This window comes from Narcine bancroftii, chromosome 8, assembly GCF_036971445.1.
Source record: "Narcine bancroftii isolate sNarBan1 chromosome 8, sNarBan1.hap1, whole genome shotgun sequence".
In the NCBI taxonomy this organism is placed as follows: domain Eukaryota; kingdom Metazoa; phylum Chordata; class Chondrichthyes; order Torpediniformes; family Narcinidae; genus Narcine; species Narcine bancroftii.
Window position 1 is genome coordinate 21,890,515 of NC_091476.1, and position 20,515 is coordinate 21,911,029.

At 39.2% G+C, this 20,515-nt stretch overlaps 1 protein-coding gene and 1 long non-coding RNA gene across 37 annotated transcripts in view; one reads left to right on the forward strand and one right to left on the reverse strand.

Annotated features, from left to right (window-relative positions):
* cox11 (cytochrome c oxidase assembly homolog 11 (yeast)) overlaps window positions 1-20,515 on the reverse strand; it is a 368,290-nt gene that overhangs the window by 278,064 nt on the left and 69,711 nt on the right. The window lies entirely within an intron of this gene.
* Window positions 135-18,974, forward strand: LOC138741679 (uncharacterized). Its single transcript, XR_011343659.1, has 3 exons — window positions 135-210; window positions 4,504-4,613; window positions 18,375-18,974. It is a non-coding gene; the product is annotated as an uncharacterized lncRNA (long non-coding RNA).

Genomic DNA, 20,515 nt, shown 5'->3' on the forward strand with positions numbered 1-20,515 from the left:
GATTCTTATTAGTCAATGGGCTTGCATTGTACATGCGCAAAGATTATCTCAATATGTTCTTAATTACATCACGTATTTACACAAGATGTTGAAATACACCATAAGCATCAATGATAACGTTGGAGTCAAACATCAGGAAATAAACCCTTCCCAGAAGATAGATCTCACAGACGGTTGGAGGGGAAAAACTAAAGTCATTTTTCCAATGAGGTTTGCTGAATTTTACAGGAAGGTTTAAAAAAAATCTGTAGCTATTAATTATAATAGGCACTGTGTTTCTAGATTTTTTTAAAGCAGTATACAGAGTCACAATCTGAAACAGTTTCGTAACTTTTAGTTCAGGATTGGCAATTTTTAGATTACATCACTGTCACTTCTCTTTCAGCTCACTGGTTCCTCACTGGTCTTATGTCCTCAGCTGTCTTTAGTTGTCATTTAATGAAATTGGTGTTTGAACTAATCATTTGAAAATATGACCTCTATTTAATATATCACGTGTGATACCGAAGTGTGATAGACACAGGCACATTAGTAGATCTCCTGTTGTATTGTTCACAGTAAATTAGATGATCCATCATTTTAAGAATGACAGAAATACCAGACCATTAGATGCAATATGTACTATTTTAAGTACTGAGTGCTCTCCTGCAATTAATCTTGCGATAGATGGCAGTGTCCTCTGGCTGCTTCTTTACTCACCACTGCTTTCCTATTAGTAAGCAGGATGTAATGAAATGCCAAAGTTCTGCCTCTCTCTGTGTCGAACAATGAATCTTCAAGTAGGATACTATAAAATCTAATCTAACCATTAATATAAGTTTTACCTCCTAATAACTTCAATCAGAATTCACTTATAAATAGTAATGATGGGTTAACTACTTCCTAACGATTTGATAAATAAGTAGAGGACTAGTTGTTTTAAGACTGCTTTGTCTCAAGTAAAATACGCTTTCGATAATAGATTAATTTATGGTGCTAATTTTAAAGACCATTAATTTTAAAACCAGTTTAAGATATCAAGGATGTGAGAATCCAAGTTAAAATTGAAAACAATTTGACAAAATATTCAGAGTGATTTTGTTGACTCTCACTCTGCAGGCCATCAAAGAAGTGGTAAATCTCATGAAAAGGTGCAAGAGAAACAACTTGAGTTTCATCATGGACAAGATGAAGGAGAGGATCATGGATTTCAGGAGTACCAGGAACAGAAACCCTCTGGTACACTGTAGTAGAGAGAATGGAGAGCACCAAGTTCTTGGAGTTCACTTAACTCGTGACTATCATGAACACTTAACACCTCCTCACTTCTCAGGAAAGTGCAACAGCAACTACACTTCCCAAGAAGACAGAAGCAGGCAAGGCTACCAGCCACTATAATGCCAGGCTTCTATAGGAGCTCTATTGAGAGCGTCCTGGCCAGCTGCATCACAGAGTGGATCGGTTGCTGCAGAGAAATCACAGGACTGTAAGAGTGGCAGAGAGGATCATTAGAGACTCCCACCCACCCACCCACCCCCATCTGTGATCTACTGAGATAGTTGTCTGAAGAGGGTGCACAAAATCATTGCGAACTCCTTCCACCCTGCACACAGCATCTTTCAGCTATATCTGTCGGGAAAGAGATATAGAAGTATAAGAGCCAGCACCACCAGGGTGAGGAACAGCTTCTGGGGTACTGCATGCGGTTCTGGTCTCCTTACTTGAGGAAGGATGTAGTGGCATTGGAGATGGTGCAGAGGAAGTTCACCAGGTTGATTCTAGAGATGATGGGGGGGGGGGGTTAGCCTATGAGGAAATATTATCTGGGGCTGTAATTTAGAAGGTTGAGAGGGGATCTTATAGGTAAGTTGTTCCCATTGGTGGGGGAGACTATAACTAGGAGACATAGCCTCAAGATCCAGCGTTGCAGATTTAGGATGGAAATGAGGAGAAACTGCTTTTCCAAGAGAGTGGTGAATCTATGGAATTTTGTATCCATTGAAACAGTGGAGGCTACCTCAATAAATATTTTAAGACAAGGTTGCATAGATTTTTACAAAGTAGGGGAAATTAAGGGATACAGGGAAAAGGCAAGTTGGTGGAGATGAGCCTATTATCAGGTCAGCCATGATCTCATTGAATGGCGGAGCAGGCTCAATGGGCTGGATGTCCGACTCTTACTCCTTGTTCTTATGTTTTCTATCCAAGAAATAATTTGCGATCATATGATGAAAAGTTGTTATATCTCTCAAGATATTTGTGCTTGGTTCTGCAATTTTATAAAAAAGAGTAGAGAAAGGTGAGGTCTATGATTACACCTGTGTTGGGAGATGAGAGGAGTAAGGGTCCAAGAATTGAAGAATTCTTCAAATCTCTCCTTAAAGAAATTAAGCATGCTCACCTTCAGTAAAATAGAATAAATTTAGAATGTTTTTACTAATGGAATGTCATGTATGAACTGTATGACTCTTGTGTATTTGCTCCATTTTTGGAAGGTTCTTATTTGTTCAAATACAGAATCATTTGGAATGATGGGATTCCCATTAGGTATCTCGAGCCACATCAATGTTTTGAGCTACTATGTCTAAATGATCCTGAAAAAAAAAAGTAACAGCATTATAGTAACAAAAATTTTAATCCTGGTAACATTGAAAAACCTCCCAATTATTTGCATGGGTAATTCTGAAAGTTGAATATGGTTGGATCATTTTTTGACAAAGTTGTTTCCAGTAATAAAGGGTGACTGATATTGCAATTGACATAAAAGTCCAGATGCTCTGATTAGCACAATAGAATAATTTACTGCAGTCTGCCAGAATATTATTGGTTGGAAAGCAAAACCATTATTGCAAACTGACATTCTGATAGTCTTAAAAGAGTAATAAAGAGTGAACGATATCACAACTCTTATTTTTGGTTGAATATAGCTTCAGCAATTCTTGTCAGCTTGGTAATATTCTAGGTTATTATTTCCAGCGGCTACTCTGAGAATCTGCTCCCATACCTCAGTATTGGTGCTTCATTTAAAAACAAAGGTTTGGTTTCTTTGGTGATCAAGTGATGCTATAAAACATGAAAAATATCTGGATGGCTTCAGTTGACCTCCAAGTAGAGAGAAAACACTAAGTTAGCATTTCTAATGAACATTTAGTGACCTTGTTAAATATCTGGAAATCAGTTGAAACTTGACAGTGGGACATTACCAGCTTTTCCAGTTATACCTAAAGATCCCATATGTTTCCATTGAGCCAGATTATTCTCAGTACCCTAGTGAATATTTGACTACCAAATACTATTACTAAATCCAACTCTTCCTGTTAGTAAGATCTTCTAGTCTACAAAATGGCGTCCTCATTGCATTACTTTGTACTACTAATTTAAAAAAAAACTATTTCAGGGCTATTAATCTTATTTAGAATAAGCAAAAATATTGATGTGTGGGTGAGGGTGAAAGTAACCCCAAATAAATCCATTTTATTAGTGCAATCCTATAATAGAAATGGGCAAACGAACATTTGTGCAGCATTTATAGTTAGAGTCAAAGAGCCCTTGAATTAACATATAGAAATCCAGTGTCTGTACACTGCCATCTGGAAAGCTTTCCTTTTGAAAGTAGCTCACTGTCCACAGAAAGCATCAGTTCTGATCAGATGATTCTTAATTTCCACTGGAAATATGACATTATCACCCAAACTACACATAGTGCTCTGTGTACTTGTAGCATGACAAAACAATAAAGAGACACACAGGAGACTGCAGATCCTGAAATCTGAAGCTAAACACAATCTGCTGGAAGAAGTCAGTGGGTCATGCAGTACCTACAGGCAGAAATGGTTAGTCAGCATTTCAGATCAGAATCCTTTATCGAGAGGAGTTAAGTGATGGCTTGTAAGAATATCACCTCATGGGGTGACATTTTCCAGCAAATTGTCAGCGATTGAAATTAACCTGCTTTTCCACAGCAGTTTGAGGCAGGACATTTTGGGGCCTATCTATTTACAAGCAGAATGAAAGATCACGTTTAAGATTAATATTCTGAAAAAATAAGATTCAACTGTGCAAGGGAAAAGTAAAATAAAATTAGGTAAAATATTTTCAAATGTATGTGGGAACTTGAGTAGCTTGCTCTACTTTTAAACTAATTATTTTCTGTGCTCCTGCTTTTATTTATTTTTCATTTGATCTGCAATGATCAGGAATTGTAGTTCAAGTAGGAGCATTCTGCAGATTCATAGATTTCCATATTAGGAACATTCAATTAACTATATTAATGAGCATAATTACATGTTAACCCATGTGAGATGAGGTTGTATCTAGATGGCAAAATAAATCCGAATTAATTTACATGATTCATAGCAGAAATGCTAATCTGCTTAAACATTTCTCTGCTTCACATTTTTGGCAGTATTGTTGGCACTGGTTCTGTCTGAAAAAAATAGAGAGAAATTGACGTAAATTTCAATGGGAAAAAGGAGTGTTGGAGAAAAAACAAATGATATTTGTTTTCACCTATTTTTATTTCAGTCCATTGCCTGTTCTTTCAGCTGGGGATTTCTCAGGTCCAAATCAATAGCACTTCTATCCACTCCAACCCCACACAAATATGCAGCCTCCAGAGGATTTATGCTTTCCAGGTAAGTCTTCCTTGTCTTTTCTATGGAATCAGCTAACAGAGGAAGTGATTAGTGACTTGGCCATTAAACAATAGGTTGGATCACATTGAAGGTAGCTAGTGTTTTGATAAAGAACTGACATTAATCTGTCAATGTATCTTAGACTTGTAAACCTATCATCCATTGCTGTACATAAACTGTGAACACACTGGATGCAGGTTCAAATAAATTATCTGATTACATTTTATTTCACTGTAAATTTGTTTTAATTGATAGCAATGTATTATTCTGTATTTAAAAACTTGCTTTTAAGTTGTTGCTAAATGTTTGTTAAATTCTGCACATTTTGATCATGCCTGATATTTAGAAACAGTGGACAAGGTCTTCCACAGCACCAACTGTCAGAAGGCCCTCAGGATAATCTGTGGAAAGAGTCCAAAGTGACCTCAGTCACAGAGTGACCTCAACTAATGACCGTCTATCTGAAGAGAAGCACATTTCTGTTAGTTTTTTCAATAAATTATTTTTCAACCTCAGTTAAAATTGATCTTCCAAGTTAAACAACATATCAGAACAAATGAATAGCTGAGATATAGAGAAAGGAAGGCACAAAGGGTAACTAGTTCCTTATTTAGGTCTTGAGTTTGGTCTTGTATATAGAGGTACTCCCTGACATACGACATATGACCATAATTGGGACCGAAGGATTGGTCATATCTTGAAATGGATGTGAGTCAGAATTTTGCCTGCATGTGTGTAGCACCAAAGGCTAAAGCAAACTTTTTAATCAATTTTTTTAAATTGTAGATTTGATAACAACTTAAAGCTTATTGAATTTGTCGATCAACCTTGACGAATCTTCCCACATTCTAGTCCATGCTTACCTTGTTAGTTGGTTTTACGGGGTCCCGGGGACGTAGGCTGAACGCAGCCATCTTGATTCCTGTGTACATATGAGAGTCTTCGGTTGGTGCATGAGCAAATCTTCTCTTGGTGCATGCGCAGTGGGTTTGCGCATTGGAGTTTGGTTGGCATATGTGCAAGACAATGCCTAACAATATTGAATTTATGACCTTTACTCTCGCGCATGCACCAATCGAACTCCAATACACAAATCCACTATGCATGCACCAACCGAAGACTCACGCATGCGCACAGGAATCAAAATGGCTGTGCCCAGCCTACAGACCCGGGATGTTGACTATCGAGGTAATTACACATATTTTGGCTCCTTCGTGCCCTGTATCCCTGTTATACTTTGTCAAATCCAACGTAATCCATGTAAATTTTATACTTTCACTAAAAATATTTGGTGTATTTGCAGATGACATAAGTCGCATGGGTCACAAGTCAGGGAATAGCTGTATTATAAATCAGACCTTAAGCTGTTGGGAAGTCAGGAAGAGATCTCTGCAGCATTTTGTCCAATAATTAATTCTCACACAGCACCTCCAATCAAATAGAAAAACAAAAGCCAAAGAATAACATTAGTCAAAACTAACTTTCTTCAATCCTTCTGAATTCCATATATCAAATAAAGTTTGCTTTAGTCTTCAAACCATTATCCACAATGTATCCATAGTTGGCAATGTTCGTCCATGGTTTCATGAATAAAATCTTTAATTAATCATTCACTAAATCACAAATGATTATGAACATTATATTTTGGAAATGTACATTGAAAAACTGAAAGAAAGGATTCCAGAATTTAAAGTTCTATTGAGATCGAATTTCAGTGTTGTATTAATAGATTCACTAATCCCTTGACATCAGAATGTACACAGCATAACTGGATTAAAATTAGTTTTATATTAAAATAACACACTGAAGTTTCAACTCCTTGTTTTCCAAGGACACTATTTGATGTTACATTCAATGCACAGGTGCTGAAAACATAAGGAACAGGCCATTAATTGCTCAGTGGGAACTGAATTAACAACTGGGTACCAAATCACCTTGTCCACTCCAGATATCCATTGAAAGTGATATTCGATAAAAAGGAAATCATTTGAAATTTCTGAGCACATTTTATAGCTGTTCTATACTCATTTTGTTCAGTATATAAAGTCATAAACTGAGCCAAGGTTAAAACAGTCACTAACTCTATCCCAAGTAATGCTAATTAACTTTAACTGCTGGATCTGAAATGCTCCATTTCCATGGGATAATGGAAACTAATAGCATTGGTTGTCAACCATCTCAGTGCATCTAATTACTGCCACAGAAATATTAATTCATGCCAATCCAAGTAATTAAACAAGAAATGTGAGCTACATATGAATATGCTCTGAGCGAAAGAAGACAAAGCTTTTGAAAGAGTTACTCCATATGTTGAACATATTACAAAGATAAGTTTTGTCGACTCATAATCCTCAATCTTATTTTCTGTGAAAAAAAGTAATCTGTAAGTGAACTGGCTAACTCATAAAATTTTTGGATTTGCTAATCTATATATATATATATATATATATATATATATGTATAGACACACACATATCTGTATTGTTGTCTTCATGTGTGTTATGTCTGGTTGCATGTTTTTGCATGAGGACCCGAGAATGCTGTCTAGTCAGGTCGCCCTTGTACAATCAGATAATAATAAACGTGAACTTGAAGAAAAGTTCTATAATCGGTCTGAATTACTGCTGATCAGTCGCTCTGACATCCACCATAATGAAGTACTTTGAGAGGCTAATCATGGCTCACATCAACTCTGGCCTCCCAGCTTTGATTCACTTCAATTTACTTACTGTCCAAACAGGTCCACAGCAGATCTCAATGAATACATGGTCACTGTCACAAATTTCTCCTTGGTTGTTCACTTGGCCATGGACAACCTGGTCACCAAGAACACCCATGATAGACTACAATTCATAGACTACTGCTCTGCCTTCAATACCATATTCTCCAGAAAACCTATTGGCAAACTTTGGGATCCAGTCCTCGATGCCCCCCTCTACAACTGGAACCTTAACATTCTGTCTAACAGACCTCATTCATAAAGATGAGTAATGACATCTTTTCCACATGCACTTCAAGAATGTGAATAGACCCCCATTGTATTCCCTTTAAATCCATGACTATACAGCCAAATACTGTTCCACTTCATCTTCAAATTCACCAATGACACCACAGTATTGGGCTGGGTACCAAATAAATGTCTCAAGGTATAACGCCAATACAACAGTCTTTCTATCAGCATCAATAAGATGATGATCACTGATATTAGAGGTGGGGGAAGAGTCCACACTCCAGTCCAGATCAATGGGGCTGAAGTAGAAAGAGAAGATAGCTTCGAATTCTGAGGAATAAACATCTCCAATACCTGCCTCCCTGCCAATCATGTTGATCCAACAGTCAAGAAAGAGCACAAATGCCTCTACTTTCTTAGAAGTTTAAGTTTGGCATGTCCTTCATCCATCAAGAACGTCTACAGGTGGATCTTCGAAAGCATCACAGCGTGGTATGGGAACTGGTCTGCTCAAGATTGGAAGAAGCTACAGAAGACTAAGAATGATGCACAGAAAACACAAACTTCGCTCCCTCCATGGTATCCATCTAAATTTCCTGCTGCCCAGGAAAAGCAACCAACATACTGAATGGCCCATCAATTCCCAGACACACATTTTTCTTCCTCTTCCGATTGGGATGAAGGCTGAAGATTGTGAAGGCACGCACCAATAGTTTTAATGTCAGTTTCTTCCTCAGTTCCTGAATGGACATCAAAATAGCACTATTATGCTAGCCTTGCTTAGGACTAATTGATCTTTTCATTGAACCTCTACACTCTATAACTAGTGCTCTTTACACAGCTAATAGATATAACCTGTTGGACTGCTTGCAGAGAAACCCTTCTCATTGTACTTGGTATAATGTGACACATAAACTTAAATCCAAACATACCATTTTCAGTGGTTCCCTCTTATCTGTGCCACTAGACAATCCTGTATTGTCAACCACAATTTTCTTTTACTAAATTCACGTTGACTGCTCATCCATTTATTTTTGTCAAGGTATTAAGCTCATATATCTTTATTTAGGGCAAGGTAGAAATGAGGTCCCCTGCAGTGTGTGTGGAAAAGATATTCATTGATACTGCAAGGTATAGGATTCCAAGGATTTGACTTCATACCAGTGTAGGAACAGCAAATTATTTCCAGGTGAGACCAATCTAGAAGTTACAGAGGAACTCAGAACAGTTAATTTGTGATTTCTGCTCTTGCCTTTCTTGGTGCCAAAAGATCTCGGTTTGTCAGTGGCTGCATTGCATCATACAGATACCACATGCTGCAGGCGCACTGAAACAGGGAAGAAAAATCCTGTGGTCATATGTAGGTTGAGTGTCCTTATTGTCACCAGGACTACACTCATCGAAGCAAACTTAAAATATTCTAACCTGGCTAATAGGGGAAAGGAATAGACTGGAACCCGCTCAGCATAGCAGACCCTGACTCTGATGTACTTTTTTATTGTTTATGTATAACTAGTCCAGTTATGGATGTGGTCAACGTTGCTTTCAAGCATATTATTATTAAACATTAGACTACAGTAATTAATTGTGTCAAGAAAAGGTGATGGTTGTAGCCCAACACATGATTACGTTGTGCTTAAATATTAAATATTACTTTGTGCTTATCAGCCCAAGCTTAAATTTTATTTCAGTCTTAGCAATTGCAGATACAACAGTTTTTTTTATTGTATGAGGAATTATAAAACTATTCACATTTCTGAGAATATGGGTATGGAGGGAAACTTTTAATGGCTGGGCTGAGGGCGTTAATGAGAGGGGCCTTATAATGATATCTGTGGTCCTGGAGAAATGCTACCTCATCCTACCGTGCAAGAATGGTTTGAACAATAAATAAGGTTGACGACTTGACTTGGGGCCAAGATGACTGATTGTGGTGACCAAGGACATTTTCTTTTTCATGTTTCCAATTAATGGAGATTTTCCATCAACCAAATCCAAAATCCCTCCTTCTTCTCAACACTGCAACACTTCCTTTCTTCTTTGGCTTGGCTTCGCGGACGAAGATTTATGGAGGGGGTAAAAAAGTCCACGTCAGCTGCAGGCTCGTTTGTGGCTGACAAGTCCGATGCGGGACAGGCAGACACGATTGCAGCGGTTGCAGGGGAAAATTGGTTGGTTGGGGTTGGGTGTTGGGTTTTTCCTCCTTTGCCTTTTGTCAGTGAGGTGGGCTGGCTAGTGCCCTTGGAAATCACACATCAGTCTCACCTGCAAATAATTCCTTCATTTCCAATGAGTCAAAATCCCAGACTAATGCTGTTAAGGGCACTTACTTTCATTTTTACAGTGGAGGTCAGCCTTATTATCCATACTTCAATCAGCACTTGAAGGAATGGTCTTGAAAGAAGCAGGATTGAAATGTATTGAGCCGGTCATTATTCAGTAATTCTTAATAGTGTGTTTAACATCTTCCATCACTTTGCTGTTTACAGAATTGATGAATGGAACAGTGATTATCTGGATTAATTCTGTTTTAATCTTGCTGGGCATTGTTCCACTTTGCATTGATGTAATTTGACCAGAGGAGAAATCACTTCAGCAATACACATCTTCATCATTATAAACAAGACATTATGGGTACTTAAGGTTATATCCAATTGTATCTACTCTTTGAATCAACCATTTTCAGTGGGGGTCATATGGCACCTCTGGGGGCCACAGTACTTTTAAGAGAACTATGGACTGACATCATAAAATATTTTTATGGTTCTTTATGTAGTCAGTAGAAGAGAAGTACAGAAGAAACAAACTAAACTTCACTGCTTCACAGGGAAGGGGCCTGATAAAATTTGAGCAGAGTCCTAAGGGAGCCAAAGCTAAAAAAAAAATTGAGAATGGTTGCTTTAAATCATGACATGAATCAAATTGAATAGATGTTGAATAAAATATATTTCTTATTCTTGCTTCTGTATATTTAAAGAAAACATAGCACAGAGTCAACAATCTTTCTGAGAAAATTCTCTGATGCTTGAGTTCCTAGTGCATATTTGCAATCCATTCAGAATATTTGTTTATGTTACATTTTTCCATTGGGACAGCCAAGTTAATGAGCAACAAATGATTATAACAGATGTTTTGGAAATTCAGCACAGGACTTTGAAAGTCAGGTACAGAATGAAAACAAGCATTAGCATTTTACCAACATTTCACCACCTCTCACAGCACAGCATGTCTCAGCATTATAATCTGTTGCTTAAAAGATCCAAGTCAGTCAGCACATGAAAATATATCCAATGTAGACACCAACTATTCTTAAGAGATGGTATACATCGAATGTTCACATCACAAGGCTGTACAGCTGAAAGATATTTGTTTAATTTATATAAGATCTATGTTTTGCCTTAAAAGTTTGTATATTTGTCACAAAATACCTAGTAATGTGGAAGGGTTCCTCCGTGATCAGGCCAATAGGATCTCTCTAACATTACAGCTTTGTAGAGAGCACAATTTACAGAGTATAGGATAATAATGAAAATTAAGATCAATTAGCACCAAGCAAGGACAGAATCAGAGCACTGTTCTGAGTTCATTCAGGAGTCTGGTGGCTGCAAGAAAGAAACTGTCTTTAAGTCAGATGGTGAATAGTTTTCACACTTCAGCCCTTCTCTCCATTGGGAGGAGGTATAAGAGAATGCACCTGGGGTGTGATGGTTTTTTTGTGAGTGTACATGGCTGGTACATGGCCAGGAATCCTGGGCAAGCATGGCGTCGGCAAGTGCAACGACAATGGGCGCCTCCTGTTGGAGCTCTGCGCAGAACAGCGGCTTGTCATTACAAACACCCTTTTTCAGCAGAGGGACAGCCTTAAGACCACCTGGATGCATCCCCGATCCAAACACTGGCACCTCCTGGACTACGTCCTGGTGCGAGAAAGTGACAAACGAGATGTGCTCCACACCAGGGTCATGCCTAGCGCGGAATGCCACACTGACCACCGGCTGGTTCGCTGCAAGCTCAACCTTCACTTCAAGCCAAAGCCCAGGAACAATAAAGCCCCCAGAAAGAGGTTCAATGTTGGAAACCTGCAGTCAGACGAAGTGAGAGGAAACTTCCAGGCAAACCTCAAAGCAAAGCTCGACGATGCAACCCGCCTCACGGACCCATCCCCTGAAACCCTCTGGGATCAGTTGAAGACTACCATACTGCAATCCACTGAAGAGGTACTGGGCTTCTCCTCCAGGAAAAACAATGACTGGTTTGACGAAAACAGCCAGGAAATCCAGGAGCTGCTGGCAAAGAAGCGAGCTGCCCACCAGGCTCACCTTACAAAGCCGTCCTGTCCAGAGAAGAAACAAGCCTTCCGTCGCGCATGCAGCCATCTTCAGCGCAAACTCCGGGAGATCCAAAATGAGTGGTGGACTAGCCTCGCCAAACGAACCCAGCTCAGCGCGGACATTGGCGACTTCAGGGGTTTCTACGAGGCTCTAAAGGCTGTGTATGGCCCCTCACCCCGTTCAAAGCCCGCTGCGCAGCTCAGACGGCAAAGTCCTCCTCAGCGACAAGATCTCCATCCTCAACCGATGGTCAGAACACTTCCAATCTCTTTTCAGTGCCAACCGCTCAGTCCAAGATTCCGCCCTGCTCCAGCTCCCTCAACAGCCCCTAAGGCTAGAGCTGGATGAGGTTCCCACCCTGGATGAGACATATACGGCAATCGAACAACTGAAAAGTGGCAAAGCAGCAGGTATGGATGGAATCCCCCCAGAGGTCTGGAAGGCTGGCGGCAAAACTCTGCATGCCAAACTGCATGAGTTTTTCAAGCTTTGTTGGTACCAAGGTAAACTGCCTCAGGATCTTCGTGATGCCACCATCATCACCCTGTACAAAAACAAAGGCGAGAAAATCAGACTGCTCAAACTACAGGGGAATCACGTTGCTCTCCATTGCAGGCAAAATCTTCGCTAGGATTCTACTAAATAGAATAATACCTAGTGTCGCCGAGAATATTCTCCCAGAATCACAGTGCGGCTTTCGCGCAAACAGAGGAACTACTGACATGGTCTTTGCCCTCAGACAGCTCCAAGAAAAGTGCAGAGAACAAAACAAAGGACTCTACATCACCTTTGTTGACCTCACCAAAGCCTTCGACACCGTGAGCAGGAAAGGGTTTTGGCAAATACTAGAGCGCATCGGATGTCCCCCAAAGTTCCTCAACATGATTATCCAACTGCACGAAAACCAACAAGGTCGGGTCAGATACAGCAATGAGCTCTCTGAACCCTTCTCCATTAACAATGGCGTGAAGCAAGGCTGTGTTCTCGCACCAACCCTCTTTTCAATCTTCTTCAGCATGATGCTGAACCAAGCCATGAAAGACCCCAACAATGAAGACGCTGTTTACATCCGGTACCGCACGGATGGCAGTCTCTTCAATCTGAGGCGCCTGCAAGCTCACACCAAGACACAAGAGAAACTTGTCCGTGAACTACTCTTTGCAGACGATGCCGCTTTAGTTGCCCATTCAGAGCCAGCTCTTCAGCGCTTGACGTCCTGCTTTGCGGAAACTGCCAAAATGTTTGGCCTGGAAGTCAGCCTGAAGAAAACTGAGGTCCTCCATCAGCCAGCTCCCCACCATGACTACCAGCCCCCCCACATCTCCATCGGGCACACAAAACTCAAAACGGTCAACCAGTTTACCTATCTCGGCTGCACCATTTCATCAGATGCAAGGATCGACAATGAGATAGACAACAGACTCGCCAAGGCAAATAGCGCCTTTGGAAGACTACACAAAAGAGTCTGGAAAAACAACCAACTGAAAAACCTCACAAAGATAAGCGTATACAGAGCCGTTGTCATACCCACACTCCTGTTCGGCTCCGAATCATGGGTCCTCTACCGGCACCACCTACGGCTCCTAGAACGCTTCCACCAGCGTTGTCTCCGCTCCATCCTCAACATCCATTGGAGCGCTTACATCCCTAAAGTCGAAGTACTCGAGATGGCAGAGGTCGACAGCATCGAGTCCACGCTGCTGAAGATCCAGCTGCGCTGGATGGGTCACGTCTCCAGAATGGAGGACCATCGCCTTCCCAAGATCATGTTATATGGCGAGCTCTCCACTGGCCACCGTGACAGAGGTGCACCAAAGAAAAGGTACAAGGACTGCCTAAAGAAATCTCTTGGTGCCTGCCACATTGACCACCGCCAGTGGGCTGATAACGCCTCAAACCGTGCATCTTGGCGCCTCACAGTTTGGCGGGCAGCAACCTCCTTTGAAGAAGACCGCAGAGCCCACCTCACTGACAAAAGGCAAAGGAGGAAAAACCCAACACCCAACCCCAACCAACCAATTTTCCCCTGCAACCGCTGCAATCGTGTCTGCCTGTCCCGCATCGGACTTGTCAGCCACAAACGAGCCTGCAGCTGACGTGGACTTTTTACCCCCTCCATAAATCTTCGTCCGCGAAGCCAAGCCAAAAGAAAAAGACATGGCTGGTTTTCCCAGGCAGCAGGAGTGGATGAAGTCCATAGAGGGGAGAGAGGTTTACAGAATATTCTGAGCTGCATTCACTGCCTTTTGTAGTTTCTTCCCCTGTTAAATGGAGCAGCTCCCATTGCATGCTGTGGTGCACCTGTAGAAGTTGTTGAGGGATGTGCATCATGTTGAACTTCCTTAATCTTCTAAGGAAGACGAAGCATTGGTGCGCTTTCTTGATTGTAGTGTTGAGAAGCTCGTCCCAAGTGATCAGCAATTTATATTCCTAAAATATCCTAATAAATCCTAAGGACTTTCCCAAGAACATGAAGCTATGTATTCTTTCAATGCCTGAACTGAATTCAACGTACTAAGGGCTGTAACATGTCTAGTCCAAAGACAAGATGTTGTTTCTCAAGTTTACTTTGTACTTCATCAGAATAATGTAAAATGTAAAAAGCCAAAGACAGGAAGATCAGGGTGGAATTGAAGTGAAGAATTTAATCCATTGATGAGGCCCTCAAAGCAGACAAGATGCTTTGATCATCCTGAACTGAACTGTTGACTAGTATCTGATCATCAACTTCTGCCTCCTTACAGCCAAATATGAATTCAAGCAGTCAAGAATGCTTTATCATTAATATACCCGAGAGACTGAATGATTATACCAATATACGAAAAATCTTTGAAGATTATAAAAATCTAGATTTCAAAAATCTAGAAGTGTGTAATGGACAAAAGCTGCAGGTGATCCCAAGGTATAAAAACATCTGTCAGGGTTTCTTTTGTCAATTGACAACCAATAAATACAACCAGTGTCAGATTACTATCAGCAATTTTTGTTGCAGACCTAGATGGGTGACTACGGCTTGGAATTAATGGTACCCCAGAATGGTGGGTGGGAGTGGGGGGAGGGGAGACAGTCTTCAGCTGTGACAATTAGAGAATCACAGAAAAACATGCAGAACATCTAGAAATTCCCATGAACGTTATCACAAAACTTTTTCTTATTCTTTTCGTTAAAATCGTAAATGCATTTACAATCTATAGCCTTATTAATAGTTTCATTGTCAGAGAAAATCAATTACACATAAAATAGATTTTCAAAATGAAGCAAAAAGTAAATTATTCAATTTCCTGATCAACTCCATTAATAAATGAATATTCTTCTATGACTACATACAATCTTACAGTTGCTGGGCAGAGCATGGGTTAAATTTGCAGAGGGTTTTCAAAATTACTGCTCAAGCAATGCCTGCAGATAAATGACATACCCCAGTATCATTTTCATGAAAATTGCTTCACTAAATTGTTGGAACTAATACAAATATTCCTAATTTTGGTTAGATTTCAATATTTCTGAAGGACATTAATCATCCCACTGGCAGATTGTGACTTTAGCATGAGGCTCCAAACAGGTTGGGAGCACAGCTGTTTCCATTAATGTGACGTCCACATGATAGTCTCCAGGACACAAGCCAAGCCAGATTTACACACAATGACATTGGTGTTCAAAGACATTAAGACATTGGAGTATCAAAACAAATATTCTGTTTATACGAGCAAGCCAAAAATATAAATGAAAATATGTTTTGGGATTTAACAGCAAAATATGGGCTGATAATTTCTCACTGGAAATCCCACAACCCTCAGACACAAATGGGAAAAGTTGAAACTGTCAGTATAAACTGTTAGGCCATTGCAAATCCATACCATGGCATGCTGGGCGGGTGGGGGGGGGGGGGGAAATACATATAATTGTTATTTATAATTTTAATAACAATATTCAAATTAAATTTGTCAATACCTACAACCATGCACCTTTCCAAATTTCACTCGGATCATTTCCTTTCAAGGAAATTTGCACTTCTGGAGAAAAAGTCTGAATTGTGATAACAAATCACTTTGTGGGATGATTCTATTTTGTGGTTTCCATAGTTGCACAAAGTTGAGCCAGGCCTTTTGCAACCTTGGTGTTGTACTTGATCAAGAAATAACTTTCAATCTTTGATCTGTTCAACCATCATAAGGGCTCCTTTCCGTCTCCATTATAGAGCTTTACTCAGACTCAGTCCCAGCCGCCAAACTTCTACTCTACTTAATTTGTGCATACTTAAATTCTGCTGCACAATCTTGCATCAAGGTGCATTTTTATAAGCTCACATTTTATTTAGTAACTACACTTTAAGAATGAACACAGGCTGAGAACCTTTCATAACAGAACCTTTTCACAGCAAAACCATCCACAGCTATGGTCAGACAGAAGGCTCCGTCAACAAATAAGCCATAAACAAAATTAATGTTTTGGAAGAAACAAAAGAACAATGGTTGTGAATTCAGGAAGAAAGACCAGATGGAAAATGTATAGGTCGTATGATTTTGACTCATGTTTTTGAGAAATTGAAACAGAAAAGTTTTCAGTATTGATCAAGCAGGTCATGTGATTGAGACACTTGAAGCAAGACTGATTAATAAGTAACCAGAGATCTGCAAGGCAGAAGTGAAGGACTGTGTGAAATAGACACTTCTGCTCTTTTCTCCTTGTCAGGGGAAAATAGTGATCTGCTATAATCATTGTAATGGTCATTTTGATTTGCCCTTATCTGGGTAAAAGAAGCAGGAGAATTGCTTCATTGGATCATGACCATTCTATTGAAACGATGATATTGCTAGAAATGGCAACTGATGAAGCAAATACCATAAAACCCTTTGTATCCAGCACTTATGGAGATTGGAAGATGCCAGATGAGTGAATTTTCCAGTTTCTTGCGACTGCTGTTGTGTCTTTGGCAAAATAATGATGAGGCCCATCAATTTTAAACTTCTGTATTTTTTATCCATTTATTTTCTGCAATTATTTTGCTGGTTGATTGAGACAGCTGGTGGCTTGAATTCCAGATAACGGGAATTTACTGTATTGTGATACAGTGGCAGTAAATTACTTGGACAGAAGGTGTCTATTACTGAAGTACCATAAAATGGAAAAACTAATCTGTGAAGCAAAATATAAACAGTCTGAAAAATCAGCTGTGGTGAGATATCACAGGAGACAGCACACTTGAATCAAATGAATTTCACAGTATTATTTGGACAGTGACGAGGTATTTTTAGGGCAATGTGAACACCTGCAATCCTTGACAAGCAATATGGAGAAGAATCTGTGATTTGCATGGACATCATAAGAAAGCCAGTTCAATGGGGTATCAAGATAAGGATCCACAAATAAGGTCTAAGATGAAAAGCTTAGGATGTGGTGGTGAAGCAATATCATTTCTGATAAGCTGGAGGATGTTGTTGCAATAGATGATACTGCACAAATCTTGGGAAACAGTTTAATGTCTTGAGGGCTTCTGTTGTTCACGAAGTTATTGAATATGCTGCACCTATCATAGATTGAGCTGGATGCATTGTGGGAGGAATGTACTGTGTGGAATTAAATCAAGAGTTCCGAAGGTCCCATGAGGGTTATTCTACTTGACCTCGTGTCAACTCAAAACAGTGTAGCAAAGTGTCCAGGAGGGGTTGAAAACATTACTGCCAACATTCTGGAAATGATCCATATATAACCATATAACTGTTTACAGCACGGAAACAGGCCATGTCGGCTCTTCAAGTCCGTACCGGTTCACTTGAAAAACTCCACTAGCTCCTGCACAAACTCCTGAGGAAGTAGAGGCCCCATTACCCAGGAACTCATTTACATCCAGAGAATGAAAGTTGGAAGTGATGGTTTTTTTTTTGTTTCAGCTGGTTTAGCAAGAAGCAGAATAAGTTCATTGTTCACAGTAAACAAGAATGCATGTAACACCAGAGGTATAAAGATGAGAAGCCTTCAAAAAAAAAGTACAGTAGTATGTTATATGGTTGGTATGTTGGATCTATACTGAAACTGTTATTGTAATTGTTGTGTTAGTTATTGTTACACAGTATGGTAAGGATTACAATTCTATTATAAGCTATGAGATGAGTAACGTATGAAAATTATGCAGAGCCATTAAGTTTAGTTTTTGGAGCACAGCTTGTAGTCAAGAACTAAAGAAATCAGTTACTTTGTGTATAATTAAATTTATAATATGTCTTTGTAATTAATTAGTTAACATTATAACTTCCCATATGTAATTAGTTAACTGCTCAGTTAATTTAATAATGTAGTTAGCTGGAGGGTTACTTATTTTTTTTAAAGGAGACAGAGTATGAGATTAATGAATGTGAATGTACTGTTTATGTAAGAATTATTTGTCATAAAATATGACTTCTGATATCTTGTTGCACCAGCCCCTATTGTTACTTCAATGTAGACTATATTTTAATTTGATATCTCTGTCCTTGTCATTAGGTCATCATGAACAGCAACATGAAAGCACCTCAGGACACTGCACCACCCTTTCCTTATCCTCTGTTGGAAGCCACTTCAGTTTGAAAATCCCTCCATGGCCTCGCTCTTCCAGCTGGGTGCAACCTCTGCCAATCACATCACATTAAGGAGTCTTCATTCTTCCATTTCCAGCCTTTTGTATACCACCAATTTTAAATTACTCCATCTGCAGCTGTTAATTGCCTTGGCCTCAAACTCTGCATTTGCTCTTTATGTCTCACCATATTGCTCTCATCTTTCAAGATGCTACTTAAATCTAACCTCTTCAATCAAGCTTTGGGTTATTTCTCCCAACATATATTTCACGTGGATTTACGTTTTTGTCAAAAATACTCTATTAAATCACTTTAGGCAATTAAAAAGGTGCAGATTATTGGTCATGAAACTGAGTGAGAAAACAGAGCAGAATTTTGAATAGTGAGTCTACAATGCTATTTCTAGTTTACTTTACTCGGTTATTTATCATTGAAAAGCCATTATTCAATAGGAAACTACAAAGTGATGTTCGGTACTCCAAGGATTCAAGGATAGAATAGAGATTAGCAAAACCATGGATTTAGAAGGACAATCTATAAGTGGCATATACAGGTGGACAAAAATTAATCAAGGTTGAAAGATTGAATTCTGAAATAAATCAGCAATATGTACATAAAATAATACGAGGCTTACTTACTTATATTTCAACAGAGGGAAGTGTTAGTCACAGAAGTTATGTGAATCTTGCATTTCCACATACAAACTGATATTGTATTTCAACAGATGGAAGTATTAGTCACAGAAGTTATGTGAATCATGCATTTACACATACAAACTGAAATTGTATTTCAACAGCGGGAAGTGTTAGTCACAGAAGTTATGTGAATCACACATTTCCACATACAAACTGAAATTGTATTTCAACAGATGGAAGTGTTAGTCACAGAAGTTATGTGAATCTTGCATTTGCACATACAAACTGAAATTGTATTTCAACAGCGGGAAGTGTTAGTCACAGAAGTTATGTGAATCTTGCATTTCCACATACAAACTGATATTGTATTTCAACAGCGGGAAGTGTTAGTCACAGAAGTTATGTGAATCTTGCATTTCCACATACAAACTGATATTGTATTTCAACAGCGGGAAGTGTTAGTCACAGAAGTTATGTGAATCATGCATTTCCACATACAAACTGAAATTGTATTTCAACAGCGGGAAGTGTTAGTCACAGAAGTTTTGTGAATCTTGCATTTCCACATACAAACTGAAATTGTATTTCAACAGCGGGAAGTGTTAGTCACAGAAGTTATGTGAATCATGCATTTCCACATACAAACTGATATTGTATTTCAACAGCGGGAAGTGTTAGTCACAGAAGTTATGTGAATCTTGCATTTCCACATACAAACTGATATTGTATTTCAACAGCGGGAAGTGTTAGTCACAGAAGTTATGTGAATCTTGCATTTGCACATACAAACTGAAATTGTATTTCAACAGCGGGAAGTGTTAGTCACAGAAGTTATGTGAATCTTGCATTTCCACATACAAACTGAAATTGTATTTCAACAGCGGGAAGTGTTAGTCACAGAAGTTATGTGAATCTTGCATTTCCACATACAAACTGATATTGTATTTCAACAGCGGGAAGTGTTAGTCACAGAAGTTATGTGAATCATGCATTTCCACATACAAACTGAAATTGTATTTCAACAGCGGGAAGTGTTAGTCACAGAAGTTATGTGAATCTTGCATTTCCACATACAAACTGATATTGTATTTCAACAGCGGGAAGTGTTAGTCACAGAAGTTATGTGAATCTTGCATTTGCACATACAAACTGAAATTGTATTTCAACAGCGGGAAGTGTTAGTCACAGAAGTTATGTGAATCTTGCATTTCCACATACAAACTGATATTGTATTTCAACAGCGGGAAGTGTTAGTCACAGAAGTTATGTGAATCATGCATTTCCACATACAAACTGAAATTGTATTTCAACAGAGGGAAGTGTTAGTCGCAGAAGTTATGTGAATCTTGCATTTCCACATACAAACTGAAATTGTATTTCAACAGAGGGAAGTGTTAGTCACAGAAGTTATGTGAATCATGCATTTCCACAT